Here is a 14338-nt window from a genome sequence, read left to right on the forward strand (position 1 = left end):
TTGGGAAGTTTGACCGAGGGGTTGACTTTTTGATATCGGGGTCGAAATCCGATTCTGAAAATTTTCATAACTCAGTTATGTCATTTATGACTTGTGTGCAAAATTTGAAGTCATTCCGAATTGATTTGATGTGTTTCGACACAAGATATAGAATTTGAAAGTTCAAAGTTCATTGATTTTGATTTGAGGTGCGATTCGTCGTTTTGATGTTGTTTGATGTTGTTTGATGTAGTTTGAAGGCTCGACTGAGTTCGTATGGTATTTTGGGATATGTTGGAATAATTGGTTAAGGTCCCGAGGGTCTCGGGTGAATTTCGGAAGGTAAACGGAGTGGATTTCGGACAAAGAGTGCTGGAAATTTCTGTTGCAGAAATTCCGTGCGTGGAGCCAACTTTGGAAGCTTATATCTCGCAATTCATAAAGAATCATAAAATGTGCAAAACATAAAAGTTGTAGTCGTATGATTATAGGTTTCAAAAAGTTAAACTCTGCATTATTTGGACATTTTTATAGAAAGTTATGACGGATTGAATGAAGGCTGGTAGAGCAGTTTCACCAGAAATTCTGATGCATGTAGCCGACTTTGGGAGCTTATATTTCGCAATGCATAAGGAATCAGAATAATTGCAAAACACGAAATTTGTAGTCGGTGGATTCTAGTTTCCAGAAAGTTAAACCATTTATCATTTGGACATTTGTATATAAAGTTATGATCAATTGAAGTAAGACTGCTAGAGCTGTTTCTGATGGACTTTTAGTGACGAAAAATGGACTTTTAGTGACGGATTGGCAGAAACTTAAGGACCAAAAATGCTCATTTCATTCATTTCGTTTTGGATTTTTGGAGCACGGTTCTTGGGCGATTTTTGGGCGATTTTCAAGGGAAAACATTGGGATAAGTGTTCCTTATCCTATATTGATTATATTTCATGATTCCATACTCAATTACATCATGAATCCGTGAATTTATGGAAGAAAAATCAAGATTTTTGCAAAATCTTCCAAAAACGAAAATTTAAGATTTGGAGGTCGAGTTGTTATCGGATTTTGATAAAATTGGTATGGGTGGACTCGTAATTGAATGGGTTGTCGGATTTTATAAGTTTCGCCGGATTCCGAGATGTGGGCCCCACGGGCAAATTTTGAGCTAATTTCGGATTTTAATGAAAATGTAATATTTTCTTATGAAAGTGATTACTATAATTTTTGTTGACTGTATCGAATTAATTATGACTAGATACGAGTCGATCGGAGTCGGAAAATCGAGGAAAAAGCATAATACTTGGTTAAATTGGAGCAAGTCGAGATAAGTGACTTGTCTAACCTTGTGTGGGAGAAATTTCCCCTAGGATTGATATTGATGTGATTATTGAAATGTGTTAAAAATCGTGTGCACGAGGTGACGAGTATGTACACGGGTTAAATTGTGAAAGATTATATTTTTAAATTGTGTAGATCACTGTTGCGCATTTATTAAATCATTTTATCTTGTTATTTTCTTCATCATTGATGTGAGATATATACTTCAAATTTGTTTGATCTTTTCTTACTAATTATTTTACCTGTTTAGTTGAAACTTGGTTTCTTTTATTCTGTGCATTATTTGAAGGTTGATTTTATTTAAATTAAATATTATTAATATGAAGTATTTGACATTTTTAAACTTGATATTGAAGCAACGTAGTAAAGATTTTGAAATATTATTTTTCGATATTATTTACTCCTGAATATTTTTATACTCATTGTGAGGGAGCCGTGAGCTCTTTATTGTGGAAGAATATTATTGATGAATTATTTTGACATGAGCCGTGAGCTCTTTATTGTGGAAGAATATTATTGATGAATTATTTTGACATGAGCCGTGAGCTCTTTATTGTGGAAAAATATTATTGATGAATTATTTTGACATGAGCCGTGAGTTCTTTATTGTGGAAAAATATTATTGATGATTTATTTTGGCATGAGCCGTGAGCTCTTTATTGTGGAAAAATATTGTTGTTGAATTATTTTGGCAAGTTAAATTATTTGAGCACTTGAGGTGCAAATTGTGATATATTGTGATATTGATACGCATGCGGTGGTATAAGGTATGGGTGTTGAAACGCATGCGGTGAGATAAGGGTGGCTTGATACGCGTGGCTAGTAGGGGAACTACTAGAAGTCATGCGGTGTGATAAGGGTGGCTAAAACGCGGGATGCTATTTCGGAAAAAATATTTTCTTTAAATAAATTGTGAAGGCTCCCGCGGTGATATAAGGAAATGAGATATTGTGAATTTATTTATGATTTGGGACTACGAGGCGGTACCTCGGGAGTGCCCTTGTTGATATTGATTTATGGCTGTAGTTGCCTTTGATTATTGTTGTGATTTTCTTAAAGTTGAAAAGAATTCTATTTTGTTTCAACGAGGTATTTATTTGCCATTATTTGATGTAATTAAATATGACATACTACTTGATTCATTTTTCAATGTCATTTTATTTTACTACATTGATAAACGCTTTACCATGCCATTATTATATTCCAGTAGGGCCTCACCTGACCTCGTCACTACTCTACCGAGGTTAGGCTTGGCACTTACTGGGTACCGCTGTGGTGTACTCATACTACACTTCTGCACATCTTTTTGTGCAGATCCAGGTACATTTTACCAGCCTAGACGTCAGTGAGTTACTTGCGCACGGAGACTTCGAGGTAAATCTGCCAGCGTCCGCAGACTCCGGAGTCCCCTTTTATCATTTTATGTTGCTTCCTTATATTTTATTTAGACCTTGACATATAGAGACATTGAGAATAAATTCTTAGAAGCTTGTGACTTATTTCTACCGGGTTTTGGGAGTTAAAATTGTTTGAATTATAGTTTATTTATTTCAGATATTTATTATTATTCCGCATTGATAGGCTTACCTAGTCTTAGAGACTAGGTGCCATCACGACATCCTACGGAGGGAATTTGGGGTCGTGACAAGTTGGTATCAGAGCACTAGGTTCATAGGTGTTATGAGTCACAAGCAGGTTTAGTAGAGTCTTGCGGATCGGTACGGAGACATCTGTACTTATCTTCGAGAGGCTATGGAACTGTTAGGAAATATTCACTTTTTGACTCCTTATCGTGCGGCATTGATTTAGCTTGAAAGATATATCTTATACTCCTTTGTATCCACTCATGTATGACATTGCGCACTCAATATCAGTTATGTGTCGAGGGTTCGTGATGCCGCAGATGGACTACGAGGGAGCTAGAGATGCTCAAACATTGTCTTAACGTGTGGTTCCGACTGAAGATGTGGGCGTATTGAGAGATCACCTAGTGAATCATGTGCGGGGTGCAACGGACATTGGCGTATAGTTGATTTATACGAGCTGTGAAGGTTATTATTGTGGATCTTCGGACGTTGTGACCTATGACTTCACGCCGTCCACTATCAATGGGTAGATTGCGGGGTCATGTATTATATCAGTTTTGGCCTGAAATGTATATATGTGGTACTGAAAGGTTCCCTAAAATTTACACATGTTTAAGACCTGAGATTTTGTGGAGGATAAGGTTAGGACTTGCGGTATGTACGCCTCCTTAATAATCCTATACTTCAATACCAAAGGAGTTATAGAAACAACTCTAAATTTGTAGAAGGTCTACTCAGCGTGGACGTCACTGTTGCGGATTTTGGAGTGCTTCGGAGTAAGTATAGTTGTTGACGAGATTCTGGACTATGTGGTTCGTGCCAAGATTTGTCTGTATGGAGCTCTACTTTTGTGATCGTTGTGTATAAATAGGGGTAAGGGTTACCCCAAAGAAGAATCAAAGAGTATGTTAAGAAATGGGTCAGCTCAACAGTGTTGAGTCAGCATAACAAAAGAAGAAATTTGCCTTGGGAGAGATAATTCTCCACCAGTGTTCGTGGTAAGCCTATGAAGAGGGCAAACCAGCCAATGCAATACCGCCCACTTGGCTCAGTTCTTAGAAACGCTTTTGAAAGAGTTTGTTTTCTGGACTCTCCGTAATACGTGGCGCATAGGGTTTGAATGGTTGCGTTATGTCACTATTGACGATGTCAGAATATGCCATCAAATTCAATAAGTTTGCCCGTCATACTCCTACTTTACTTCCTACAGCCAGAGGGTGAGTCCATAGACTCATTAAAGGACTAAATTATGATCGTAAAATTTTGTACGACTCGGGAGCTACAAGCTGATACTTTATTTCTGCTAGTTGTACAAATTGCCAAGATATTAGAATGTGTTCGGGGTGGGAAAAAAAAGGGGGAAACTAAGGAGACCAAGACGTCTCATGGTTCTGGGGGATTCAGTGGATTCTACTCTGCAAGTATAAATCATTATGGCGGGGGCTCAGGCAGTCGTCCATCCCAGTCCACACATCAGATTACTCGGGGTGCTCTAGTAAGTTCTTTTAATACACCACCGACATGAGTTCCTACAATGGTTATTCCAGTTATCTGGCACAAACTAAATATGAGCAGCCTAACCCGCAAAGGGGTTATTATGAATACGGTGATACTAGGCTCGTCATGAGAAAAATTGTCAAAAACTTGGGAGAGACTTATTTCATCAAAGCACTCAGGCTACTTGTTCCATTGCAGTTACTACACCACCCACACGACCAGTTAGGGGTGGAGGACAGACGGGTAAAAGGCATCCTACATCAGTTGATGTCGTTACAGGTACGACTTTGATATAATATAAAGGAATGATTTCCTTAAGTTGATTCAGTTCTCAATATCGAAACGAGTCTTCCTATTGTGCTCCACTTATGAGTGAGTTTCATAATTCTATAATTTACTTATGTGTTTACCTCTGTTGGGAGATTTTATGGAGATAACTACACCTATCATTTCGTGTTGGTCACTAATAAGAGCTGCGAGGCTAAATGTGGCTTTCTGTTCCTCATTTCGGTAAATTTTGATGTAAATTCCGAATAATTAATTACAAATTATGAATTATATGCCCTACTGGTATGGGGTTCATTATGTGTTGTGATTTGGTGTAACCGAAATTATTTAAAAGGAGAAAATAGAAATTTGCAATTGGCACGATGTGCATATTACTTGTGATTCAAAACTGAGGACGAGATCCTCACATTTTTATATAAATTGATATGTTTAAACCGGGCTACGAGCTGCGGTGGAAGTTATAAAAGGACGAGATCCTTGTGAGGAAAATTCTTGTGTTTAAATTCTCCCTTGTGAAATTAAATTTGTACTATAGTACTAATAGGGAGTCATGCCTATTAGGCTTATTTGAAAATTCTTATATGAAATTCTCTGTGCATAGTTGTCAAATTCGTCTGGTAATTATTAATTTTTAACCTACGAGGTAGGTGCCCGCCTAGGTGGCGTTAAATGTGACTCGTTAATTTGGGTAAATAATTTTGAGGTCTTCATGCCTCGTGTCTCGTTATCAGTATTGTGAAAGTTTGAAATGAGATTTTCGTTAACATGAAGTTAATTGATGATTCGGTAATTGATTATGAACAACTATTAAGACCAGATTGACCCAGAAGGGTGCTCCATTCAGATGGACCGAGGAATGTGAGGAAAGCTTCCAAAAGCTCAAGACAGCTTTGACTACAGCCCCAGTATTGGTATTACCTATAGGTACAGGATCTTATACTGTGTATTGTGACGCGTCACATATTGGTCTCGGCGCAGTGTTGATGCAAGACGGTAGGGTGATTGCTTACGCGTCCAGACAGTTAAAGGTGCATGAAAAGAATTATCCTGTACATGACCTGGAGTTAGCAGCTATTGTTCATGCCTTAAAAATTTGGCGGCATTATTTGTACGGTGTCCATTGTGAAATCTACACTGATCACCGGAGTCTACAACATCTGTTTAAATAGAAGGATCTTAATTTGCGGCAGCGGAGATGGTTAGAGTTGCTTAAGGATTATGATATCACCATTCTCTATCATCCGGGGAAGGCCAATGTGGTGGCCGATGCCTTGAGTCGTAAGGCGGAGAGTTTGGGTAGCTTAGCATATTTACCGGTAGCAGAGAGGCCTTTAGCCATGGATGTTCAGGCCTTGGCCAACTAGTTTGTTAGACTGGATGTTTCCGAGCCGAGTCGGATTTTGGCTTGCATGGTTTTCCAGTCTTCACTTTATGATCGTATCAGGGAATGTCAGTATGATGACCCCCATCTACTTGTCCTTAAGGACATAGTTCAGCACGGCGATACCAAGGAAGTCACTATTGGAGATGAAGATGTATTACGGATGCAGGGTAGGCTATATGTACCTAATGTAGATGGTTTTCGTGAATTGATTCTCCAGGAGGCTGATAATTCGCGGTACTCCATATATCCGGGTGCTGCGAAGATGTAGCAGGACTTGAGGCAATATTATTGGTGGAGAAAGATGAAGAAAGACATAGTGGAGTATGTAGCTCGGTGTCTAAATTGTCAACAAGTGAAATATGAGCATCAACGACCTAGTGGATTGCTTTAGAAGTTGGAAATTCCAGAATGGAAATGGGAGCGAATCACTATGGATTTCGTTGTTGGGCTCCCATAGACTCGGAGGAAGTTCGATGCAGTTGGGTGATTGTGGATAGGCTGACCAAATCAGCTCATTTCATTCATGTGATTACTACTTACTCTTCAGAGCAGCTGGCTCAGGTATATATTCGCGAGATTATCAGACTTCACGGTGTACCAGTATCTATCATCTCTGACCAGGGTACACAGTTTACCTCACGGTTTTGGAGGGGAGTACAGCGTGAGTTGGGTATTCGGGTAGAGTTGAGTACAGCATTTCACCCTCAGATGGTCGGGCAGTCCGAACGCACTATTCAGATACTGAAGGATATGCTTCGTGCGTGTGTGATAGATTTTGGGGGTTCTTGGGATCAGTTCTTACCACTTGCGGAGTTTACTTACAACAACAGTTACCAGTCAAGCATCCAGATGGCTCCGTATGAGGCCTTGTATGGTAGGCGGTGCCGGTCTCCAGTGGGTTAGTTCGAACCATGTGAGGCTAGACTTTTGGGTACAGACTTGGTTCGGGATGCCTTGGAAAAGGTTAAGTTGATTCAGGATCGACTTCGTATAGCCCAATCTAGACAGAAGAGTTATGCGGATCGGAAGGTTTGTGATGTTGCATTCATGGTTAGTGAGCAGGTATTGCTCCGGTTTTCGCCTATGAAGGGTGTGATGAGGTTCGGGAAGAAGGGCAAGTTGAGCCCTAGGTATATTGGGCCTTTTGAGATTCTTGAGAGAGTTGGAGAGGTGGCTTACAGACTTGCACTACCACCTAGTCTTTCTACGTGGCCGGTATTCCATGTTTCTATGCTTCAGAAATATCACGGCGATCCGTCTCATGTGTTAGACTTCAGTTCGGTTCAGTTGGACAAGGATCTATCTTATGTTGAGGAACCAGTGGCTATTTTAGATAGGCAGGTTCGAAAGCTGATGTCAAAGAATATTGCTTCTGTAAAGGTTCAGTGGAGGGGTCATTCGGTCGAGGAGGCGACTTGGGAGGCCAAGCGTGATATATGCAGCTGTTATCCACACTTATTCACTACCTCAAGTACTTTTTCTAACTCCGTTCGAGGACGAACGTTTGTTTTAGAGGTGGAGAATGTGATGACCCAAAATGTCATCTTTAAATTTAATAATTAATTCTATGTTTTAAGACCTCGAAAAGCACTATTTATCATTACTCGACTTGCGTGTGCAGTCCGTAAAAATTTTCCAAAAAGTTTTCAGGTGAAAAATGAATTAAAATGTGAATTAGAGCTTTAAAACTCAACTAGGTTGACTTTGGTCAACATTTTGAGCAAACAGACTCGGATCAGTGTTTTGACAATTTTTGTAGGTCTGTATTATAATTTGGGACTTAGGCGTATTCCCGGAATTAAATTCCGAGGTCCCTAGCCCGAGATATGGAATTTTGATGAAAAATTAAAAGTTTAAGTTCAAATAGTGACCGGATGTCAAATTATGTGCAAACGACCCCAGAATAGAATTTTAATGATTCCAACAGCTCCATATGGTGATTTTGGACTTAGGACCGTGATCGGAATTTTATTTGGAAGTCCGTAGTAGAATTAGGCTTGAAATGCCGAAAGTTGAATTTTTGGGAAGTTTGACCGAGGGGTTGACTTTTTGATATCGGGGTCGAAATCCGATTCTGAAAATTTTCATAACTCAGTTATGTCATTTATGACTTGTGTGCAAAATTTGAAGTCATTCCGAATTGATTTGATGTGTTTCGACACAAGATATAGAATTTGAAAGTTCAAAGTTCATTGATTTTGATTTGAGGTGCGATTCGTCGTTTTGATGTTGTTTGATGTTGTTTGATATAGTTTGAAGGCTCGACTGAGTTCGTATGGTATTTTGGGACATGTTGGAATAATTGGTTAAGGTCCCGAGGGTCTCGGGTGAATTTCGGAAGGTAAACGGAATGGATTTCGGACAAAGAGTGCTGGAAATTTCTGTTGCAGAAATTCCGTGCGTGGAGCCAACTTTGGAAGCTTATATCTCGCAATTCATAAGGAATCATAAAATGTGCAAAACATAAAAGTTGTAGTCGTATGATTATAGGTTTCAGAAAATTAAACTCTGCATTATTTGGACATTTTTACAGAAAGTTATGACGGATTGAATGAAGGCTGGTAGAGCAGTTTCGCCAGAAATTCTGATGCATGCAGCCGACTTTGGGACCTTATATTTCGCAATGCATAAGGAATCAGAATAATTGCAAAACACGAAAGTTGTAGTCGGTGGATTCTAGTTTCCAGAAAGTTAAACCATTTATCATTTGGACATTTGTATATAAAGTTATGATCAATTGAAGTAAGACTGCTAGAGCTGTTTCTGATGGACTTTTAGTGACGAAAAATGGACTTTTAGTGACGGATTGGCAGAAACTTAAGGACCAAAAATGCTCATTTCATTCATTTCGTTTTGGATTTTTGGAGCACGGTTCTTGGGCGATTTTTGGGCGATTTTCAAGGAAAAACATTGGGATAAGTGTTCCTTATCCTATATTGATTATATTTCATGATTCCATACTCAATTACATCATGAATCCGTGAATTTATGGAAGAAAAATCAAGATTTTTGCAAAATCTTCCAAAAACGAAAATTTAAGATTTGGAGGTCGAGTTGTTATTGGATTTTGGTAAAATTGGTACGGGTGGACTCGTAATTGAATGGGTTGTCGGATTTTATAAGTTTCGCCGGATTCCGAGATGTGGGCCCCACGGGCAAATTTTGAGCTAATTTCGGATTTTAATGAAAATGTAATATTTTCTTATGAAAGTGATTACTATAATTTTTGTTGACTGTATCGAATTAATTATGACTAGATACGAGTCGATCGGAGTCGGAAAATCGAGGAAAAAGCATAATACTTGGTTAAATTGGAGCAAGTCGAGGTAAGTGACTTGTCTAACCTTGTGTGGGAGAAATTTCCCCTAGGATTGATATTGATGTGATTATTGAAATGTGTTAAAAATCGTGTGCACGAGGTGACGAGTGTGTACACGGGTTAAATTGTGAAAGATTATATTTTTAAATTGTGTAGATCACTGTTGCGCATTTATTAAATTATTTTATCTTGTTATTTTCTTCATCATTGATGTGAGATATATACTTCAAATTTGGTTGATCTTTTCTTACTAATTGTTTTACCTGTTTAGTTGAAACTTGGTTTCTTTTATTCTGTGCATTATTTGAAAGTTGATTTTATTTAAATTAAATATTATTAATATGAAGTATTTGACATTTTTAAACTTGATATTGAAGCAACGTAGTAAAGATTTTGAAATATTATTTTTCTATATTATTTACTCCTGAATATTTTTATACTCATTGTGAGGGAGCCGTGAGCTCTTTATTGTGAAAGAATATTATTGATGAATTATTTTGACATGAGCCGTGAGCTCTTTATTGTGGAAGAATATTATTGATGAATTATTTTGACATGAGCCGTGAGCTCTTTATTGTGGAAAAATATTATTGATGAATTATTTTGACATGAGCCGTGAGTTCTTTATTGTGGAAAACTATTATTGATGATTTATTTTGGCATGAGCCGTGAGCTCTTTATTGTGGAAAAATATTGTTGTTGAATTATTTTGGCAAGTTAAATTATTTGAGCACTTGAGGTGCAAATTGTGATATATTGTGATATTGATACGCATGCGGTGGTATAAGGTCTGGGTGTTGAAACGCATGCGGTGAGATAAGAGTGGCTTGATACGCGTGGCTAGTAGGGAAACTACTAGAAGTCATGCGGTGTGATAAGGGTGGCTAAAACGCGGGATGCTATTTCGGGAAAAATATTTTCTTTAAATAAATTGTGAAGGCTCCCGCGGTGATATAAGGAAATGAGATATTGTGAATTTATTTATGATTTGGGACTACGAGGCGGTACCTCGGGAGTGCCCTTGTTGATATTGATTTATGGCCGTAGTTGCCTTTGATTATTGTTGTGATTTTCTTAAAGTTGAAAAGAATTCTATTTTGTTTCAACGAGGTATTTATTTGCCATTATTTGATGTAATTAAATGTGACATACTACTTGATTCATTTTCAATGTCATTTTATTTTACTACATTGATAAACATTTTACCATGCCATTATTTATTTTCCAGCTGGGCCTGACGTGACCTCGTCACTACTCTACCGAGGTTAGGCTTGGCACTTACTGGGTACCGCTGTGGTGTACTCATACTACACTTCTGCACATCTTTTTGTGCCTAGACGTCAGTGAGTTACTTGCGCACGGAGACTTCGAGGTAAATCTGCCAGCGTCCGCAGACTCCGGAGTCCCCTTTTATCATTTTATGTTGCTTCCTTATATTTTATTTAGACCTTGACATATAGAGACATTGAGAATAAATTCTTAGAAGCTTGTGACTTATTTCTACCGGATTTTGGGAGTTGAAATTGTTTGAATTATAGTTTATTTATTTCAGATATTTATTATTATTCCACATTGATAGGCTTACCTAGTCTTAGAGACTAGGTGCCATCACGACATCCTACGGAGGGAATTTGGGGTCGTGACAGCTGTATCTCTGAGAAGTGGCAAAACATTGGTTGATCCAGTGGTGAAGGCTAGACCCGAGGTGGTGAACAAGCAGGCAGAGATACCAATAGAGAAAAAAGGTGATGAGCAGAAAGGCCAGAGTATTGGGGTACAAAAAGAAATTGAAGAAAGTAGACATATGCCAGCTCTACCATTCCCTCAAAAGATGAAGCGGGAGAAACTTGATAAATGTTTTGGGCAATTCTTAGAGATGCTCAAGCAACTTTATGTGAACATTCTCTCCACTGAGGTATTCACTCAGATGTCGGCCTATGCAAAGTTCTTAAAGGAAATCCTGTCTAGCAAGAGAAAATTAGAGGAAACAACAGTGATCAAGCTAAATGCCCACTGCAGTGCCATATTGCAAAAAAAAAATTCCCCAAAAATGTAGGGACCCAGGTAGCTTCACCATACCATGCTCGTTGGGGAGTGAAAAATTTGACAAGGCCCTCTGTGATTCTGGTGCGTCGATAAATCTAATGCCTCAGTCTGTATTCAGGAAACTGGAAGTTGAGATCGGAGTGATCAAATCAATACCAGTGTCCCTACAACTGGCTGACCAAACCACCATTCTACCTGAGGGAATCATTGAGGATATTCTAGTGCGAGTGGACAAGTTTATGTTCCCCGTAGACTTTATTGTGGTGGATATGGAGGTGAACAAGGAGGTGCCTCTATATCTAGAAAGACCAATCTTATGTACATGCAAAGGTATCCTTGATTCTATGAGGGGTAGTTTATGCTTAGAGTGGGCAACGAAAAAGTGGTGTTCCAGATGAAAAAGATGATGAAATACCCCAGTAATGAGGCATCTGCCTACTCGTGTTTCAAGCTGGATGTTGTTGGAGAATTGGATGAAAAATATAAGTTTGACAAGTTTGTGGGGGATACTCTGGAGAGGTGTATTACTCAGTCTAGCACAGTGGAGGATGAAGATCCTGAAATAAAGAAAGAGGCTGAAGCTCTTGAAACTGAGAAGAAGAAGAGTTCCCCGATGAGAAGATTTTCTCCATTGTTGTGGTCTAAGAAAGACTGCCTTGGTATGATGATGTAGCCAACGTTTTGGCTAGTGGATGGTTGCCGCGTGACCTCTCTTGTGATCAAAGAAGGAAGCTTCAAGGTGAGGTAAAAAGTTATTTTTGGAATGACCCTCTCTTGTTAAACTGTATGCAGATGGTGTGATTCGAAGGTGTGTGCCTGAAAGAGAGATGGCAAGCATTCTGTCTCACTGCCATGATAGAGCAGCTGGAGGACACTATGGTAGAAATTGCACTACAGCAAAGGTCATGGAAGCCGGTTTCTATTGGCCTACTTTGTACAAAGACTCACGAGCGTATGTAGCTGCATGTGACAAGTGTCAAAGGGTAGGTAATATTAGCAAGAGGGATGAAATGCCTCTCAACTCCATTCTGGTATGTGAATTTTTGACGTTTGGGGCATTGACTTCATGGGCCCGTTCCCATTGTCACATTCTTATAAGTATATCCTAGTAGCCATTGACTACGTCTCTAAATGGGTCAAAACAATCCCTACTAGGACCAATGATGCTTGGATGGTGTATGAGTTCTTACGGAAGAATATCTTTACCCGATTTACGACACCTCGAGTGATTATCAGTGACAATGGGTCTTACTTTGTGAACAAGCATTTTGCTGCACTGCTGTCCAAGTATGGGGTCACACACAAAACATGAACCCCATACCATGCCCAAACTAGTGGGCAAGTTGAAGTGGCTAACCGTGAACTTAAACGAATTCTTGAAAATATGGTTAGTGCTTCTCGTAAGGATTGGTCTGTAAAGTTAGATGAAGCTCTATGGGCATATAGAACTGCGTTCAAAACAACCATATGGACTTCACCATTCAATTAGTGTACGAAAAATCGTGTCATCTACCTGTTTAGATAGAACATAAAGCTTATTAGGAAATTAAGTTGCTTAATCTTGATCTTAGTCTTGCAGGTAAACACAGGTTGGGGCAGATGAACGAATTGGAGGAGTTTAGACTGGACGCGTATGAAAATGCACGAATCTTTAAGGAAAAGACAAAGAGATGGCATGATCGTCTGATTAAACTAAAGGATTTTCATGAAGGGGACAAAGTCTTACTATACAATAGTAGACCTAGGTTGTTACCCGAAAAATTCAAATCAAGTTGGACAGGTCAGTATGTGGTCATATCACCTCACATTTTACTAGAATCTTATGTAATTTCACATATGTTATGATAGATTGAACTAAAATGTTAGTGTTGTGATGTGTAGGAGCCAACTCGAAGCAATTTGGAATGAGAGGGCAAGAAATAGAGAAAAAAGAGAAGAAAAAGCACAAGGAGGCGGTACAAATTTTGCAAAAAACAAAAATAATTTTTTTTTAATGTGAAACTCTAACACCCCCAACCCCTTTCCTTCTTTTCCCATTCTTTCATTTTACTGCTTCCCAACTATTCCTTCTCTCTCACCCCAAATCCCTTTCTTTTTCTTCAATTTACTTCCACTCCAACTCCCCACCTTTACCACTCCAATTTCAAGGTAAGTTCTCCTTCTCTTTCTTTTAGTATTTAATTGTAGATTTTAGTTAATTTTAGTTTAAGTTCTCTAACCCTAGGTAGTTTATTTTGTGCTAATCTTTTAGCTATTTTTTCTTCTATTTTGGCCGAAATTCTTGCATAAATTTGTGGGATTTTCAGTGTTCTTATGATTATGGGTGATTTTTGGTGTGTTTTGATGGGTTGTAATTAATTTGTGTTGAAGCTTGGTGAGGGTGCCCAAGTGGCCAAAAATTAGTGAAGTTTGTATAAAATTTGTGCACTTGATGCTATTGTGAAGATGTGGTTGTGGTGCATGGTGTTTTTGATGTGGTTGCATGATGATTCTAACCCACTTTGAATTGAAATAAGAAGGTGAAAGGTATGCCCACAATATATTTGTGGAAGTGCCTTAGTGACATAAAATTTTGTAATGTTGATAATTTTGAAGGAAAGTGCTTTGTGGGATGTGATGCTAGATGATAAGTGTGGGGTGGGAGGTCATGTCTGTATGTTGTGAAACTTTAATTTGTTAGTCTCGAGTGCTAATTGATTGACCATCCCATACTAATGTGTTGCTAGGTGCAAAATGGGGTATCCGATTCACGCTATGTGCTTGTGTAGTATTGTATTGTATCTTAATTTTGATAGTAGTGAATTGGACTAACTTTTTTTTCTTTTCTTAATTACTAGTTTAGCTTCATAATTTTGTCTTTTACACTAGTGTAGTCCGTGGTTATGTTGTTGTAATATT

The sequence above is a fragment of the Nicotiana tabacum genome, chromosome 23 (assembly GCF_000715075.1).
Source record: "Nicotiana tabacum cultivar K326 chromosome 23, ASM71507v2, whole genome shotgun sequence".
NCBI lineage: Eukaryota > Viridiplantae > Streptophyta > Magnoliopsida > Solanales > Solanaceae > Nicotiana > Nicotiana tabacum.